At 41.6% G+C, this 19,979-nt stretch overlaps 1 long non-coding RNA gene across 12 annotated transcripts in view; it reads right to left on the bottom strand.

Annotated features, from left to right (window-relative positions):
* LOC135229505 (uncharacterized) overlaps positions 1 to 19,979 on the bottom strand; it is a 598,703-nt gene that overhangs the window by 145,851 nt on the left and 432,873 nt on the right. For 6 of the 12 annotated variants that reach the window (XR_010320181.1, XR_010320186.1, XR_010320180.1 and 3 more), the window contains one exon: positions 6,177 to 7,582. The exons of the other annotated variants lie outside the window; for them this stretch is intronic. This is a non-coding gene — a long non-coding RNA (uncharacterized LOC135229505). The remainder of the gene's footprint in view (positions 1 to 6,176; positions 7,583 to 19,979) is intronic. 12 annotated transcript variants of the gene reach the window in all.

Here is a 19,979-nt window from a genome sequence, read left to right as displayed (position 1 = left end):
AAATTGTTTTTTATCACATTTGCAAGATTACAGATTTGTATGACAAAAAAATTTATGTCAGGGTCCCACCCTCATATGTAATTTGGTCCTGCTCCCCCAAGGTACGCAATGTAAATAGACACACGTGTATCCTTCCCTACACCTCTCTGCAGGGTCACATATACACAGTCACAGGTACACAAGTACATCTGCTGGGGTGTTTACTTTTATGGAAGCCTGGTCACACTCTACCCACATTGCTCTCGCCCCTTATTTCACTTGATATTCTACCTTGATTCTCTTTAAGTCGTTAGATATGGCACTGACACTATATTTTTCAGTCTTTAACTTACATGAATAATTTAAATAGATGATATCAATTCAGTACACTTTATCTGGACTTCTACATGTTGTCAGAAGCTATCAAGTCAGTTCTGACTCACAGTGGCCCTTTGCACCACAGAACAAAACACCATCCGGTCATGGGCAATCCTAATAATCTTTGCTATATTTGAGCACACTGTTGCAGCCACTGTATCAATCTCATTGAGGGTCGTCCTCTTTTTCACTGGACCTCTGCTTTACCAAGCATGACGTCCTTTTCCAGGGACTGGTCCCTCCTTCTTGATAACATGGCCAAAGCCATCCTTGCTTCTAAGGAATATTCTGGCTTTCTCCCTTTAAGACAGATTTATTCTTCCATACATAACACTACTAAAGTGGAAACATTATCATCCATGCTTTTTAAGTCCACTCTTCCTGCGTGTTCTAGCTCTCCTCCCCCTGTTCTTTCCTGCAAGTGAATCCAAGGTAATTCAGGTTAACAATGTGGTAGTCTCTCTTATCCTTGCTTAAACAAACACACAGACTTATACACACTCATAAACATAAACAGGTATCCAAGCATATTCAAACAATTGATATTGTTTAACCCAGATGTGCTCATTTTATATACACTTCTCTGCATGCACCCTGATTTTTTCAGTAATACTTCAATAATACTTCACAGAGATTTTTCCCACTCAACTACTACAACTCATTTATTGATGATGTAGCTTTACCATAAGTTATATATCATTCAATTATCAATGGACAGTCAGTGTTTGGTCAATACTAATAATAACTATCCGTTGTATACTACAGGATCTGCTTCTGTGGAAAAGACTCCATAGAGTGAGATTTCCAGCTCAAAGTATGTTTTAAAAGTACAGAGCCATGGCCATGTCTTTCCCCTAGAGGATGTCCTAAAGCACCTCTCCAGCCATGTCTCAGGGTATCCTTCACCCCACAGCCCAACCAGCCATAGATGGTGTTGATTTTTAAATTGTGCCAGTTTCACTGGGACTTTGATATTTTCTTAACTACCAGTGTTTTTGAGCAACTTGGACTATGTTTATTGGGCATGTGGATTTGCTGTGAACGATCTGTTTGAATTCACTGATCATTTTTCAAGTGCTTAACTTTTATCCTTCTGTGTAAAATGGAAATTGTTATTAAGTCTTGTCATCTCCATTTCACATGATTTTCCAAATCTATCATTTGTGTATCACATTTTTGCAAGCTTTGTCCCCCAGAACGATCACTTGAGTCAGCACCATTTATTAAATAAATATAATTTTCTCAAAATACCGCCTTTGTATCAATGGTTATTGTGACTTCTTAGCAGATTTTGTTTCATTGGTCGACTTGTCAGTTTCTATGCTATGTAATATCAATTTATTCTGTTACCTGAAGAGGTAGACACCTGTTAGTATCCTGCTTTTTCATGTTTTTCTTCTCTATACCTTTTAAAGCAGCCACAGTGTTGCAGTGATTAAGTGCTCATCTGCTAATCCAAAGAAGGTTTGGCAGGTCGAACCCACCAGGGGGCACTGAGGGGAAAGACCTGTTGTTCTGCTCCCATAATGATCACAGCCTAGAAAACCCTATGGGGCAGTGAAATGGGATCGCTATGAGTCAGAAATGGACTCCAAGTCTCCTAACACCAGCAACATCCTCTGTTATCTACTGTACTATTTGTAGCATATGATTACTGTATACAATTCAAAAACAACTATCTTAATATTCTGACTGGAAATACATTCCACTTATATTATTAGTTTTAGGGACCTCCATTTAATTGACAAGACTTCTCATTTGAAAATATGGCATATTTTTTGCATATATTCAGGTTTCATTTTATGTACTTTAGTACATTAGTTTTCGTCATAGAAGTCCTTTGCTGCTTTGGTCAAAACAATGTTTTCCTAAATATTTTACAGTTTTGAACACAGTTTGATCCAGTCAAGTAGTAGGGGAAAGAGAACGGTCTGCCCTTCTCACCCTTGCCAATTTGAGACCCTCATGTCTATACTGGAGAGAAACCATTGATTTTGATGTATTTGTCTTTTATTCAGGTATGCAATTATATCATCATTATTTGAAAAATCTCTTATTATACTTATACTAGTTATTTAAATTTTCTAGTTTATTCCTTCACCTGAAAACTATGTTGAGTGATACCAAAATTTTTGTCTAGTTCCAAATTTATCAGAATGAGTTGAATATTAATTTTCCATTTATCTCACACCTGCTAAGTTTGGGGAGAATCTATTATGCCCCAATAGATAACTACTACTCTGACCTGCTGACCATTATTGTAATCACACACAACTTGTTTCTGACAGTTAAGTACTTCCACCTGGCCTCTGTTGATCTGGGATCCCATGATTTGCATTGCTACTAGGCAGCCCAGCTCCCACTAACAACCTGAGCCTATAGACGATTGTTGCTGTTAGTTGTCATCAAGTCATTTCTGACTCATGACCACCCCATGTGGGCATAGTAGAACTAACTGTTCAATAGTGCTTTTAAGGCTTTCATCCTTTAGTAGCAGATGGCCAGGAATGTCTTCCAAGGATCCTCTGAGTACGTTCAAACTGCCAAACTTTCAGATAATAGTCAAGCACTTAATTGTTTGTGGCGTCCAGGGACTCCCTACAAAGTATACATATTGGTAAGCTCTATGTTGCTGGTGCTCCCCTCATCTCCGCATTCCTTATTCTTTTGATGAAATGGGTATCCTTCAGGACCTCCAAGAAATGGTCTTACAGAAGACTAACTCAGACATGCCCACATATTGGAGGCTTTTAATCCCTCTTCCAACATCTGACACAGCAGGTCTGGCATTTCGATTTCAGAGAATGTGGGCCATTGCCTTTTCTAAGCTTCCAAAAGCAATCCCACAGCATATTAAACCCATTTCCAGAACCCTTGCTACGGCAATAAATCCTTGTCAACAAACACTCCTTGACCCAACTTTATATTAAACTCCCCTTGACTCAGCACCTTCAGCACCCACTCCTCAGCACACTCCCATCCTGCTCACACAAGGCAGCCAGGTCTTGCAGCTCCTTCAGTGTACAGTCCCTCCCCCCTCAACCACAACAGCACTGCCCCCTGGTGGCTATGCTGGTATCTGACAACTAAGTATCTGGACAAATGCATGGGACACTATCTCAGGACTCTGCAAAGGAAAGTGTTGAAGGTGGATGGGGGCAGGGCGGAGCCAGAACATAGAGTATGAATATTCCAGAGGCTGAAATTAAGTGAGCCCAAATCTCACAGCTGCACACCCGTTGTGGACAGAAACAGCCCCGAGAGAAGCCCTCTCTCATATAAATGGGATAGAAGGTCCACAAAGGAGAGAGACAGGCAGCTGGGCAGGTGGGCAGACACCTGAAACTCTGGCAGAGGAGAATCCTTCTCTCTGACCAGAGTATGGAAGAACCAAATATTGTAGAGAAAGCTCCATTACATTTTCTCTCTCTCTGCTGTTAACTGACACCTAGTCAATTCTACCTCAAAGGGTGAGACTTTTCAAAAGCTGATCGCCAGGCTTGTCTTCTGAGGCGCTTCTTGACAGGTTCAAACTGCCAGCCTTTTGGCTGGTTGTCCAGTGCTTTGGCCCCATAGGCAGAACCAGTCACTGATGTGCACAACAGAATAAGGAGATTAAAGCTCCAGCATTCCCACCAGTGGGCCAGGAAAGCACTCCTTCTGAACTCAGAGAGCAGAAGAGAAAGAGGAGGCTGTGCAAGAAAGAGATTCTGCAGACTTGCTATGAACTCCTGGTTCACCCCTCAGGTGCGTATCCATTGCCCTGACCCACAGAAGCATTATCAAATCCTTTAAGACCCGCACTATGGGTTAGAATGCCATCGAGGTTCCATACTGAGTGGCGCTCACATAGATTAGACTTTAATACAGCTGCAAAGCCTTCAAAAATTGAACTAACATTTGAACCATAGAATACAGAAGATGGGACAGAACTTGGAGCCTGAACATAACTGGGTCAATCGACTGCTAAAAACAAAAAAATTCTCCATAAAATTTAAGCAGGACTTGTACTCTCAAAATCATAAGAAACAGATTTTAAAATGCTATTCTAATCCAAGAAATAACAGGGACACTTTTTAAATAAATGGAAAGATAATAGGTGCTATTTGCAAATGAAAATTTTACATGTTAAAAGTACAATCGTAGAAATCAAAAATTCAGTTGATATTTTCACAATAGCAGAATGGTGATGACAGAGAAAAAAACTAAATACTTGAAATAGATCAGTAGAAAATATCCATTCTGCAAACTGAGAGGAAAATATGGAAAAAAATGGACAGTGCCTCAAGAACTAGACAAAAAGCTTATTTATTGGAACTCCAGAAGAAGTGGACAAAATGTGTGGTGAAGAAAATAGTATTTGAAAAAATACTGGCTGAACACTTTCCAAATGTGGTGAAAGACGTAAACTTACAGATTCAAGAAGTTCAGCAAACCACAGCAAGTTAAAGAATTCCATGCCCCAAAACCGAATTTGCACAAAAATATTCTGCGAGTTATGGGTTTTTTGCCAAGCCAGTGGGCCTTATGCCACATCCCAAGTATATTTGTAAGTACATTACTAATATATATATATATATTTTTAACAGCAGCATGTAAAAAGAAAAAAACAGTGTACTGAACTTACAGACATACCCGGGAGGGGAAAAACAGTTGACACACACATATATATATAAATCAACTGCAGAATAACAAAGGTCAAGAAAATACTCAGGAAGGAGGTAGAGAGAAAACAACACATTTCACCTGAGAAAAATAATTTGAATGACTCTGTATTCACTATCAGAAGCCATGGAAGCCAAAAAAAAAAAAGATTGTGAAACAACATTTTTTCAACCCTGAAAGATGGAAATATTAACCCAGAATTCTATGTATCATGTATCTATGTATCATTACCTTCAGGAGTAAAGCTCAAATAATGCCATTCTTAGGGGAAAGAAAACTGAGAGAATTCATCACCACCAGACTTCTAAGTGAAACACTACGGGAAGTACTTCAGGTGGTAGACTTGGAATTTCAGTTGTTATTTAAGGAAAGCAGAAAACGTGGAAACTATGTGGTTAATATACTACATCAACACTGTAGTTACTGCACAACATGGCGCTGGACAAGCCTCTTTGGAAAGTTTTTCCAGTCTCTTGGAAATGCTTGGAAATACATCCTGGCAAATCATTACTAGAGAATGGAATTAATTTTGACAATACCTGAGAGATGTCTGTAGTCAAGTCTCGTCAATAAACTGGAAAATAAATTTACTAACTGAAACTAAGGTGTGGTAACAAAACATGAGTCTCAGTTCCCGTGTGGCCATGAGCTGGCTGTGAAGGCCAGCCTTCCCCAGAGAGGCACTTCAAGCACATTGGGGGCAACAGCTTCCTGTTGTTATTGCTAGGTGCCATCGAGTGGGTTTCTGAGTCATTGCGGCCCAGTGTAAAAGGATAACTGCCCCGATAGGGTTTCCTGGTTTGTAATCTTAATGGAAGCAGTTCGCCAGGTCTTTACTCCTTAGAGCCTTTCGGTGGGTTCAAAAAACTAACCTTCAGTTAACAGCCGAGTGCTCAAACTTGGCACCACCTGGGCTCCTTGGAGCAATGGCAGCACCACAGAATTTGGTAGAAACCTTCCCATAGGCCTTCTCTGAGAGGTAACCCCTTGCTTAAGGACCAAGTTTAGGTTTTATATATACTCATTCTACATAAATTCTAGATAAGAATTACAGTGCTTCCTTGAGCGGACAATATTGTATATGCCCTCCATAAACAAAATGTGTCAAGATAGAGAGATAGTATTAAACCAAGGCATTTCCCGTCAGTCCTTACCTGAGAGGGTCTTCGTGAGAATTTCCTGAGACTCTTGGAAAAGGACTTAGTAGACACTGCTTTCTTTTTACCTCTTCACTCCTGAACAGAAACCGCTGCTAAGAGGTCATGCGTAAAGCTCCAAACGCCTCTTCTTATCCTGAATGTAAGCCGTGTAATAAGACCAGGAACTAGGCATTCAGCTGGGTGAAGAAACCCAGGAGTACTTCCTGTCTTCAACACCTTCCAGTTCCAGTGAAATCCTGTTATGAGTCACTAGATCAGCCCAGGAGTTGGAAGACTGAAATTCCTGGTCCTCTGACAAGTGGGAAGAGCAGGGTGGGGTTAGGCAGAGCCTCCTTGACCATCACTTGCCCCAAGAGGCTCTGGAGGCTGCTTCATGTTCTAAGTCAAAGGCCCTTCCAGCCCAGGCACATAAGAGCAGGGAAAGACTTTGTCCATTGAAAGAAAAGATGGGCACAGGAGTGGCAGCTTTTAGGGCACTCAGCATTGGTCAGCTTTGCGACTTCAGGACATCCTGGCCCATGGTCGCCTTCACACCTGGGCCTTTATAGCCTCTTCACCTCTCCGTCCTTCCCAGTTTTCTCCCAGCACCATGGGCTGTGGCTTCTGCTAGTTTTAATGATTTCAATGTTTCAGTATTCCAGTAGCTCCTCACCCCACTCAGGGGAGGCAGTTTTGCAGACTGCAGGACACAAACCCACAGTGCTGTTTACGTGTCCTTCAGCAGAAACACTTCCGAGGGTACAAGTTGGCCTCAGAGATTCTGAGACCCAGGCAGAGAGAAGCCCAGGGGGAGGGTCACTGGCTTCAGGAAGTGTCAGCACTCTCAGGGTCATGTCCCTGGGGTCATGCCCAACTGCAGGAAAAATGAAGTGGGCTCTGAGGCTCTGTGTGTTGACCATCCAGTACACAGACCCCGGAAGCCTCTGGAGGATTCTGTCTTAGTCTAACCCAGCACTGGGGAAATCCTCACAGGGTAACAGCAGTGATATGCCTGGGGATCTTTATTCTAAAAGTCTCAAAGCAGTTGATACAGTCTTGTGAGGTGGGAGATGAGAAAGCTTGGGACCACCGAGAGAGGATGGCAAAAGAAGGAAGCCTTTATCACTCCCTCTGTTCAAGTTTTTTTTTTTTTAATTCCAACTGGGGCTCCAAACAGGTCTTTGTTGTTAAAGTTGTATTTCTCTGTGTTAATTTATGATCCTTAACTCAAATCTAGAGTTTCGAGCTCATTTTGATAATTCCTCTTTAGTCTGTGGAGACAGGAGTCTGCCTTCAGCCAGTGGTGAGAGTGGAAGAAATAAAGTCCCTAGTCCAGACTGGGGCAGGCTCTGCTGCTCCGCAAACTAGGGGTGTGGTCCCTGAAGAGCCCTTCTGAGGACAGCACAGGAGGGGCGTCCCGCCTGGAGAAAGGGCAGAGGGGGGTGGGGGATTGTTTGTGTGAGCAGTGTGGGCTCTGTGGCTTTGCCTTCTCCTCCTGGAAGTGCAACCTGGGGCCCTTCACGTGCAGAGCCAGAGTCCTAGGGTGACCACAACTCTCCCACCCTTTCTGGGTCACCCTCTGGACCCAAGTCCCCATACGCCTCCTCTGCCCTACTATCCCAGCATAAGCACTGTGACCGGGCTCAGGGGTATACCCTGGGACTTGACCTCGGTAGACTCAGGCTTCCCCTAGTTCTGGTGGGACCTGTGAGCCTAGCGGGTCTGAGTTCAGGGAAAGCCTGGCGAAAGGCTCCTGCAGCCAGCTCCTTCCTGATGCACGTGAGATTGTGGTGGGGCAGCCTCCGACCTGGCACCTCCCCTGGGCGCCCCTCTCCACACAGCCCTGCCCAGTTCCCTCCCCCGCCCCCGCAACCGCCCAACCACCTCCTCCTGCCTCCTAGTTCTAGAGGAGTGCTCTTTGGATGCCCATTTGCAACTGGCACCCCATGGCCCTGCACGGAGTCAATCCAGCTAATGACCTCAACCTGAAGTGCACAACTTTGAAACTGCTAGATACGTGGGAAATGAACAAAAAAAAAAAAAAAAAAAGAGGAGAAACACTTAACAAGAAAAACAGTTACAAAAAAAGTTATATGGGACTGTATTCTCACATCATGGACTCAAAGATGCTGGGTTGTATTTTTGTTTGCAAACAAGTCTTAGATAAGGGAATTGGTACCAGGAACAGATGTAGAGTTTGACTTTGGAAAAATGAGGGAAAATCTGGGATTGATTAATTGACGTGGATGAGACTGAAAATAGTGATAACAACATAACATTCAAAGATGAAATCCTAGCAGCCTAGAACATGCAGTGGAAATTTTTCTAAGTAGCACCAGAAAAGACCTTTAATCACTACACAAAATGGGTCAGTAGTTCAAGATCTCCCTAAGAAAATAGGAGGCCGAGACCACTTTCATTCAGGTTGCAGCAAACAGGCAAGAAACAGAGCATTTTAATCTTGTGCAAAGTCAGAAAAGAAGAGAAAAAGATGAGATGCTCCTCTACTTCATCCCTAAGGCTAGTTTAATATTGACACCAAATTAGACAAGGATCGTAGAAGAAGAGTTACAGGGCAAGCACACTAAGTAACTGAGATGCAAAAACCTACATAAAATACTGGCAAAGGAAATCCAGCAAAGTATAAACCAGGTAATACGCCATCATCAAGGGGGTTTATCGTCAGCATGCAAGCTTGAGTGAACATTAAAGATTTAATAATTTAATTCACCATAAGCATAGATGGAAGAAGAAAAGACATGCTCACCTCAAGAGATGGGGACAAAGCAGTTGATAAAATTCAATCACACTGAGAGATAAGGACTCTGAGCAATCATGGACCAGAAAAGGAGTTCCTTAAGTTGGAAAAATACAACTGGCATGATAGTTCATAGTGAAATGTGGGACATTCTCTTTAAAATTAATTAGCATTAAAATAAGGATGCTTTCCCAATTTGAAGACTGGCGTCTGGCGTCTTAAACATTAGAAAGCAGCCATCTGAGGTTCATCCATTGGTCTCAACCCACCTGGATCAAAGGAGAATGAAGAACACCAAGGACACGAGGTGATTACAAGCCCAAGAGACAGAAAGGGCCACGTGAATCAGTTACTACATCATCCTGAGACCAGAAGAACTAGATGGTGCCCGGCTACAACCAATGACTGCCCTGACAGGGAACACAACAGAGAAACCCTGAGGGAGCAGGAGAACAGTGGGATGCAGACCCCAAATTCTCATAAGATCATACTTAATGGTCTTACTGAGACTGGAAGGATCCCAGTGGTCATGACCCCCAGACCTTCCGTTGCCCCAGGACAGGAACCATTCCCGAAGCCAACTCTTCAGACATGGATTGGACTGGACAATGGGTTGGAGAGGGATGCTGGTGAGGAGTGAGCTTCTTGAATCAGGTGGACACTTGAGACTATGTTGGCATCTCCTGCCTGGAAGGGATATGAGAGGGTGGAGGGGGTTTAGAAGCTGGCGAAAAGGACACGAAAAGAGAGAGTGGAGGGAGAGAGCAGGCTGTCTCATTAGGGAGAGAGTAATTGGGAGTGTGTGGCAAGGTGCATACGCGTTTTTGTGTGAGAGACTGACTTGATTTGAAAACTTTCACTTAAAGCACACAAAAAAATTCTTTAAAAAAATAAGGATGCTTTCTATCATTATTTATATTAAATATTTAACACTGGAGGCCCAAGCTAGAACAAAGCGACAACAAAAAGAAGGAAAAGCTGCAACTGCTATTACTCATAGATTACAGAAATGCCTCCACAGAAAAATTAACAAACCATTGAAATTAATGCTAGTCAATCATAAATATAAACTAAAAAATAAACTGCATTTCTATGCATCAGCATCAAGCCGACTCTGTTGTAGCTCTTAGTGAAGGCAGAGGACACTGATAAGGAAATAGCAGGATTCGGGTGGGCTAGACAAGGAGGGGAGAACACTATTTTACACCAGGCTTCATGTATAACCATGGGTATGTGTTAGTCATCTAGGGCTGCCATAAGAAAAAAATAACACAATTGGGTGGCTTTAAAGAACAGATATTTATTTTCTCACAGTTCGGGAGGCTAGAAGTAGGAATTCAGGGCATGGCTCATGTCTACTTCAGCTTCTAGCAGCTTCCAGCCACCCTTTGCGTTCCTGGCCTTGTAGATTATCTTCCCCTTTGTCTGTGTCCCTCTTCCCCTGTTTGTGTCTGTGTCTATTCTGTTCTTTTTGTAACTCAGAAGGGATTAGGTTTAGGACCCACCCTACACTGGTATGGTCTCATTAAAATAATTTTAAAAATCCCCTATATCCAAATCAGGTCACATTTATAGGTACAGTAGTTAGGATTTCAACGTAGCTTTGGGGTTACACAATTCAGTCCATATAGTACCCTCACCACATATTCTAGGCTGAGAGTACAAATATGAGCAGCTGAGAGTTCTATTTTTTGTCTATATTAGTTGGCTATCACTTGTCTGAGTCCACCCATATAAACTTTGGAGCAACTTATTATGAAGGACCAGGCCAACCTTTATTAGCCATGTCCATTATGTGGGAAAACGCACACATTCCCATCACTGAAGCCCTGAGAAATTCATCGATAAGGGTGGAATGGGGTTGGGACCAAGAATTGTTTCATGGCATTGATAACATGGCATAGCTGTTAGACATCTACGTGGAGATGTCAGGTAATAATACTGACAGCTAACACTTACTGGTGCCAGGACTCTTGTGAGGGTTTCTCCTTTCTTAAGATACTTGCTCTGCATGATACCCATGTGAGGAATGTATCATTATAAGGCACATTTTACAGATGAAGAACTCGGTACAGAGAGTTACGCTGACATTTGAATAGAAGTCATGAACCAGGAGGAGTTGAAATGGATGGAGGTGTAAACATCACATCCTCAGCTACAGACAGCCACCGACTCACTGAGACATCCTAGAGAGAGGGTGTCTATATAGAGAGAGAGGACTAAGCACTGAGCCTGAGGGCACTCTGACATCTAGAAGCCGGACAGATGAACGGCAGCCAACAAAGCTCTCTGAAGTCCAGTGTGGTTCCTGGAGCATGGTCTGTCCTTTCTCTGGACTGCATTTTACCAGTCCCCCTCCCACCCGCACTGGGTGTCCCCTTCACAATGGCAGGGACAATGTGTACCTTTCACCACTGCGTCCACATGATGTAGACTATTCCTGGCACATGGAATCTTTCTAGATATTGATTGAATGAAAAAATGAAAATGATGAATGAAATCATAGTTTGCTACCCCCACGTGTCTGACAGTTTGTCATATTGTGGGGGCTTGTGGGTTGCTGTGATGCTGGAAGCTATGCCACCGGTATTCAGATACCAGCAGGGTAACCCATGGAGGACAGGTTTTAGCTGAGCTTCCAGACAAGAGAGCCTAGGAAGAAGGACCCGGAAATCTACTTCTGGAAAGCATTAGCCAGTGAAAACCTTACGAACAGCAACGGAACACTGTCTGATATATGGCCGGAAGATGACCCCCCCAGGTTGGAAGGCACTCAAAACATGACTGGGGAAGAGCTGCCTCTTCAAAGTAGAGTCAACCTTAATGACATGGATGGAGTAAAGCTTTCAGGACCTTCATCTGCTGATATGGCACTTCTCAAAATGAGAAGAAACAGCTGCAAACATCCATTAATAATTGGAACCTGGAATGTACGAATTATGAATCCTGGAAAATTAGAAATCATCAAAAATGAAATGGAATGCACAAACATCAATATCCTAGGCATTCGTGAGCTGAAATGGGCTGGTACTGGCCATTTTGAATCAGACAATCATATAGTCTTCTACGCTGGGAATGACAACTCGAGGAGGAATGATGTTGCATTCATCGTCAAAAAGAACATTTCAAGATCTATCGTGAAATACAACGCTGTCAATGATAGGATAATATCCACACTCCTACAAGAAAGACCAGTTAATACAACTATTATTCAAATTTACACACCAACCACCAGGGCCAAAGATGAAGAAATAGGAGATTTTTTTCAGCTGCTGCAGTCCGAAATTGATCGAACATGCTATCAAGATGCATTGATAATTACTGGCTATTGGAATGCAAAAGCTGGAAATAAAGAAGGATCAGTAGTTGGAAAATACGGCCTTGGTGATAGAAACAATGCCAGAGATCAAATGATAGAATTTTGCAAGACCAACGACTTCTTCATTGCAAATACCTTCTTTCACCAGCATAAACGGTGACTATACACATGGACCTCACCAGATGGAACACACAGAAATCAAATTGACTACATCTGTGGAAAGAGACGATGGAAAAGCTCAATATCATCAGTCACAAAACGGCCAGGGGCTGACTGTGGAACAGACCATCAATTGCTCATATTCAAGTTCAAGCTGAAATTGAGGAAAATCAGAGCAAGTCCATGAGAGCAAAAATATCCCACCTGAATTTAAAGACCATCTCAAGAATAAATTTGACACATTGAACACTAGTGACCGAAGACAAGACAAGTTTTTGAATGACATCAAGGACATCATCCATGAAGAAAGCAAGAGGTCACTGAAAAGATAGGAAAGAAAGAAAAGACCAAGATGGGTGTCAGAGGAGACTCTGAAACTTGCTCTCGAACCTCGAGCAGCTAAAGCAAAAGGAAGAATTGATGAAATAAAAGAACTGAAGATTTCAAAGGGCCTCTCAAGAAGACAAAGTAAAGTATTATAATGACATGTGCAAAGAGCTGGAGATGGAAAACCAAAAGGGAAGAACATGCTCGGTGTTTCTCAAGCTAAAAGAACTGAAGAAAAAATTCAAGCCTCGAGTTGCGAAAGTGAAGGATTCCATGGGGAAAATATTAAACGACGCAGGAAGCATCAAAAGAAGATGGAAGGAATACACAGAATTATTATACCAAAAAGAATTGGTCAATATTCAACCATTTCAAGAGGTGGCCTATGATCAGGAACCAATGGTACTGAAGGAAGAAAAGTCAAAGCTGTTCTGAAGGCACTGGCGAAAAACAAGGCTCCAGGAATTGATGGAATATCAATAGAGATGTTTCAGCAAACAGATGTAGCACTGGAGATGCTCACTCGTCTATGCCAGGAAATATGGAAGACAGCGTCCTGGCCAACTGACCGGAAAAAAAAAAAAAAAGAAATATATATATATATATATTTTTTGGAAGAGATCCATATTTATGCCTATTCCCAAGAAAGGTGACCCAAACGAATGTGGAAATTATAGAACCATATGATTAATATCACACACAAGCAAAATTTTGCTGTAGATCTTTCAAAAACGGCTGCAGCAGTATATCGACAGGGTACTGCCAGAAATTCAGGCCAGTTTCAGAAGAGGACGTGGAACCAGGGATATCCTTGCTGATGTTGGATGGATCCTGGTTGAAAGCAGAGACTACCAGAAGGATGTTTACCTGTGTTTTATTGACTATGCAAAGGCATTCAACTGTGTGGATCATAACAAACTATGGATAACACTGGGAAGAATGGCAATTCCAGAATACTTAATTGTGCTCATGAGGAACCTTTACATAGATTAAGAGGCAGTTGTTCATACAGAACAAGGGGATACTGATTGGTTTAAAGTCAGGAAAGGTGTGCGTCAGGGTTGTATTCTTTTACCATACCTATTTAATCTGTATGCTGAACAAATAATACGAGAATCTGGACTATATGAAGAAGAACGGGGCATCAGGATTGGAGGAAGACTCATTAACAACCTTCATTATGCAGATGACACAACCCTGCTTGCTGAAAGTGAAGAGGACTTGAAGCACTTACTAATGAAGATCAAAGACCACAGCCTCCAGTATGGATTACACTGCAACATAAAGAAAACAAAAATCCTCACAACTGGACCAATGTGCAACAAAAGGAGAAATGGAGAAAAGATTGAAGTTGTCAAGGATTTCATTTTACTTGGATCCACAATCAACAGCCATGGAAGCAGCAGTCAAGAAATCAAAAGACACATTGCATTGGGCAAATCTGCTGCAAAGGACCTCTTCAAAGTGTTGAAGAGCAAAGGTGTCACCCTGAAGACTAAGGTGCGCCTGACGCAAGCCATGCTATTTTCAATCACATCATATACATGTGAAAGCTGGAAAATGAATAAGGAAGACCGAAGAAGAGTTGACGCCTTTGAATTGTGGTGTTGGTGAAGAATATTGAATATACCATGGACTGCCAAAAGAATGAACAAATCTGTTTGGGAAAAAGTGCGGCCAGAATGCTTCTTAGAGGCAAGGATGGCGAGACTCCGTCTTATATACTTTGGATATGTTGTCAGGAGGGATCAGTCCCTGGAGAAGGACATCATGCTTGGCAGAGTACAGGGTCAGCGGAAAAGAGGGTGACCCTCAATGAGGGGGATTGACACAGTGGCTGCAACAATGAGCTCAAGCATAACAATGATTGTAAGGATGGCCCAGGACCAGGCAGTGTTCCGTTCTGTTGGGCATAGGGTCCCTATGAGTCAGAACCGACCCGACGGCACCTAACAACAACAACGACAATCTTTGAATACTTTAAGGGCCTTCGTGTGTAAGAGGGAGAAAATATGATCTGAGTTGATCCTGAGACTATCTCCTAGTGTTAAAGAATGCTGAATAACAAATAAAAAAAAAGGTTCAATAGCAAAGATTTTTGTTAAAAGATTTAAGTATAGGTTGAAGATTACTAGAAACATGCACATTTAATATTTCAACTATACTCAAATTGCTAAAATTATATACTCCTTGCACACAGCAGAATATAATAAAACAATTTGATGTCTGTAAAATAAACAAAACTTTATCATGGAAATATAATATTGAGTGAAAGGAGCAGGATATAATATTTAAGTGAATATACATAAATGTGTGCGACACACATATAAAACCCATTGCCGTGGAGTCTATTCTTACTCATGGTGTTCCCATGTGTGTTGGGGTAGTCTCCAAATTTTCAATGACTAGAATATACTTCTACAAGCAGGACAAAATTAAACGAATATATTTAAACAATAAATGAACAGAAGTGAAAGAATTAAACCTGTGGAGAGGCTGCCCAGGAACCCAAGACTACAATAACATTGGTATGGAAAGCAGAATGATGGTGTCGGGAAGCCTCTGGTCACATGCTTCCAGCTCGAAAGAGAAGAGCAAATAAACCAGGGGAGAAGACAGTGAGCCAGAAGAGTGGGAGAAATCAAGTATTTATCGAGTGCCAACCAAGGCTGAGCCTCTGCTGATGGCATGTAGTCCCTCATTTAAACCTTAGAAGGATGTAATGGGTGGGATAGACCTTGTTATCCACTTTCATCATGCAAACATTTTATAAATTTGAACAGTAGCATGTTATAAAAACAAATTAGAAAATAGAGAAAAGTATAATAAAAGAATACGCCTCATCCGTTGAGTACTATTATGTTGCCCCAGCAGCTGCTCGTCGTTGTTGTTGTAAACATACCACACAACCTTTGGTGACTGAACAACTGACAGTAATTACCATTAATTGGCTGTGCAACCCTGCCCTTAATCAATGTGACTTTCCTACCACTGTTAACCAGAACTCAGTCTCCATATGCAGGAACACCACTTTATTTCCTCCCTCCTGCCCCTGGTAACCCCTAATAAACTTTTATGTCTACACATTTGCTTGTTTTTGTAAAAGACGGGTGTTTGCATCTGAAAGTTCACGACAAGCCACAAGGGTGAATTCATGTGGTAGCAGAAGTTATTTGCAATACATATATCCTAATACTGACTTGGTTCTGGAATACATAAAGAACAATCCAAAAAGGAAAAAGGAAGCGGACAGTTCAATAGAAAAATGAGCGAATACTTGTACACTGTATAAAAGATTTCTATATGGCCAAGAAACATATGAAAAGTGACAAAACTTCACTGGTTATCAGAGAAATTCTAATAAAAAGCCATAATGTGATACTATCCGCTACACGCCAGAATGGCTAAAATGGAAAGGATGGAAAATACCAACTATTGGGTATAACGTGGAGTAAATGGAGCTCTAATCTACTGCTACTGGAAGTGTAATTTGATACAACCAGTTTAAAAATGTTTTGTCTGTATTTACAAGAGCTGTGAACATACATATATCCCAGGACCCAGCAATGCTACTTCTAGATACATACCCAGTAGAAATGGGTACATATCTTCACCAAAACACATACACTTCTCAGCATCCGCTAAGGAATGAACACCTTCCTTAGGAATGTCTAACTTTTAAAGCATTATTCTCTGTCTGTTCTAAGGTGATGTCCATATATGATGATAAGTTTACACAGAAAAGTCTAGAGCTTTATGTGAAATTCCACAGCAAATCTCTAGAGGCTCCCGTTCTCATAGCTTCTGTCGCCTCTGCAGGCCCTGCTTCTGTCTGTCCGTCTGCTGGGCTACACCACACGGAACCAGTTATGAAATTCAAGCCCATCTTACACTCGCCAAGGTCCTATTCACACAAAATTTGTATTAGCTTAAAAGAAAAGGTGTGTAGATAAGACACACAAGGGATTTAATTGCAGAAAACAAACCTTAAAATGAAATGGCTGGGAATGGTGGCCTCCCTTTGTAAAAAGGCTTCTCTGTACGGACTACGGGAAAATGCAGTGAAGATATGGGTCATGGGAAAAGGAGCGTTTGTAGCAATCTGGTAATCACTCAGACCACCTGTAAAAATGTTTTCATCCTTTTTCTCATACCTTACACAAAACAAAATTCCAGATGGATCGAATATTTAAAATTAAAATATGCAACCATAAAAATTTTAGAAGTTTTTATTTTCTTTTTATTGATAAAAGAGAAAGACTTTTTAAAAATCCCAAAATATGAAGGCTAAAACTGTTAAGATCTATAGATCTTTGGCATATCAAAAAGTATATGAAGAGAGTAAAAATACAGGCAAAAAGCTGAAAAAAAGTTTGCAGGCTAAGGATTTGAATAGAGATTTCTCAAAATCAGATGTAGAAACTGTCAACAAGCACAGGAAAAGAAGCGTAACCTCATTAGTCATCAGGGAAATTCAAATCTAAACTAAAGTGCACTATTATTTCAAAAGCAGTAAGATGGCTAAACTCAACAGGATGGACAACAAGTGTCGGTGATGATGTGGAGAAGCTGGAATACCGCTGGTGGAAATGTAAAATGATCCAATTGTTTTGGAAAATGGTTTGGCAATTCTGCAGAAAGTTAAACAGAGAATTACCATACAACACAGCAATTGCACACCTAGGTCTGTAGCCCGGAGAATCAAAAGCATGTTCACATACAAACTTACACAGAGTATTCCTAGTAGTGTTATTCGTAACAGCCAAAATGTGGAGAGAACCCACATGTCATGACCTGATAGACAGGATGTGGTATATTCATAGACTGGAATATTACTCAGCCATGAAAAGGCACCAAGTACTGATACATGCCACAACATGGACGAACCTTGAGAACATTACGCTAAATGAAAGAAGCCAAACACAAATGACCGCATCGTGCATGATTCCATTTACATGAAATGTCCAGAACAGACAAACCAACACAGACAGAAGTAGATTAGTGGTTGCTACGGCGTGGAGGAAAGGAGTAATGAGGATGACTGTTAATACGCCTTTATTAACAAGGGCCTTTATTTACGGGGCACTGAAAATATTCTGAAGCTAGACAGTGGAGACTGTTGTGCCAAGTCTGCCCATATACTAAAAGCCAAGGTATTGTGCATATTTTCAAAGGCAGTGTTACGGCAGGTGAATTGTATCTCAATAGAAATATTTGTGATTCCTAAAAGACTACCTTTCAATTAACATATAGAACCTATAAATCAGTAGGGAAAAAACAATCCAATTTTAAAATGTCTCCCTCCAAAGCAAAGGGAAGGGGGTACATTCCATCCGTACAGCTTATTTTTTTATCTTCATTATTCAAGTTCTATTCTCATCTTATGTAACTCTAAATTATACAAATAATTGTCTCCATTTTCCTTATCCCTGTTTTCACTATTTAACTAAATAAAGACAGCAACACAGTGTTTTTTATAAAAACCCACCCACATTCACTCAAATCATTTTTTAGCACTTCTTAGGCACCAGGTACCAGGATGCTCTGACAAACACAACAGACAAGTTCCTGCCTGCATGGGCCTTCTATTTTTGTGAAGCAGGCAGATGATAAACCAGCCAACCAGCTCTTAATGTAACCTAACATTAAGGAGGGAAACGTAATTTTGGAGCTATCTCAAGCTGTGTCTCTCTCACAAACATTTCTCCGAATCTAGTGAAAAGTAAACACCTCGAAGGAACTCTGTGGGGCCAATAAATGTGAAAAAGCCATTACATTTCAGTTTTGTTTTGTTACTTTCACCTGCTACCCTGTCATTATTTTTTAATAACATGATTATGGAGCTGACATCAAACTCTCACCACTCGGCTGAAAGAAAAAGCCAAACCTGTAGCCATCTAGTCAATTCTGACTCAGAGACCCTATAGGACAGAGTAGAACTGCCCCATAGGGTTTCCAGGGAGCAGCTGGTGTTAGGACACAATTCCCTCTTATAAGAATCTGAAAGCTGTTCACTGTGGATGTGGGAGGGACTCAGTAACACTTGCAGAGATTTCCACATGGGTGGGGTGCTCTAGTGTGAGCATCGGGGGAATGGACCCCATGTGCACTTTGCGGCCTTCTGCAGATTATGACACAACAAACACTCCCTCTTCATCGTCCTACATCTTGGAAGAGAACAGAGGGAATTGTTAGGCAGGACCCTTCGAAAATGCATGGCAAGAAATTTTATTGCAACATTAAATGGAAAATAAAATCTTCCTACATTTTTCCTCCTTCCCTACCTCATTTCAAGGAGATAGCTGGACTCACAGTGTTGAAGCCCTGAAACTTCAAGACTCTGAAGAGTCTGTGGTAAAAGCCTCAGCTCACTGAGGTGATCAGACTGAGTGAACTGGAGCCCAGGGGAAGAGTGACAGTGAGATAGTAGGGTCCTAGACATTGGGAAGGGGTAGGACCTGCTTCTTGATAGTGCCCTGGAGTAGGTTACAGAACCTCAAAGGCTGATGCAGGCACATAAGTAGACAAAACCTGTTATGCTGTTGACAGCCCCACCAAGGCTCTCATGCTCCAGCTGAGAATGGAAACAGCAGAACGAATGCTTCTAGAGAGATCACCCACATAGGCTGAGGCAATGGGTGTGTTGAAGGTCTTCTCCAAGCACTGGTCCTTCATTAAACCCTGGGAATTATTGCATATCTGGATGAGGGAGTACCCTAAAAGTAAGTGAGGTTAAAAACTCCCCTCAATTTTGTAAGCAGGTAGTTCTGAGCCTCAATTCATTTTATTTTTTAAAAAATCATGCTTTTTTTCATAATGATTTTGTGCAGACTCGCACATACAATTTGTATTACTCATTCATGCATTAAGTCAACAAAGATTTCCTGTATGAACAGCTACATGTCAGACCCTAGGCCAGATGCTCTTGGTGATGAAATGACTTAGAGAAGTTGCCTCACTGCCTGGTGAGAGAAACGGCCAAGTTAACAGGTGTATCAGTCACCTATTGCTGTGTAACAAATGACTCCAATAGGTAGTGTCTTAAAAAAACAACCATTTACTAAGCTCATAATTTTTCAGGTTGTCACTCTGGGGTTCTTCTGATCTGGGCCAGCCACAGTGGCTCGCATCAGGGCTTACTCATGTGTCTACAATTTGATTCCAGGTCACCTGCGAGCCAGTTTCATAAAATCAACTCAGTGAAACCGCTGGATCCTCTTTCCAATGGTCCCTCATCATTCAGCAGGCTGGCCTG

The sequence above is a fragment of the Loxodonta africana genome, unplaced genomic scaffold, assembly GCF_030014295.1.
Source record: "Loxodonta africana isolate mLoxAfr1 unplaced genomic scaffold, mLoxAfr1.hap2 scaffold_32, whole genome shotgun sequence".
Taxonomy (NCBI): domain Eukaryota; kingdom Metazoa; phylum Chordata; class Mammalia; order Proboscidea; family Elephantidae; genus Loxodonta; species Loxodonta africana.
The sequence above is the reverse complement of the archived record's forward strand: the minus strand, read 5'-3'. Positions and strand labels throughout refer to the sequence as shown.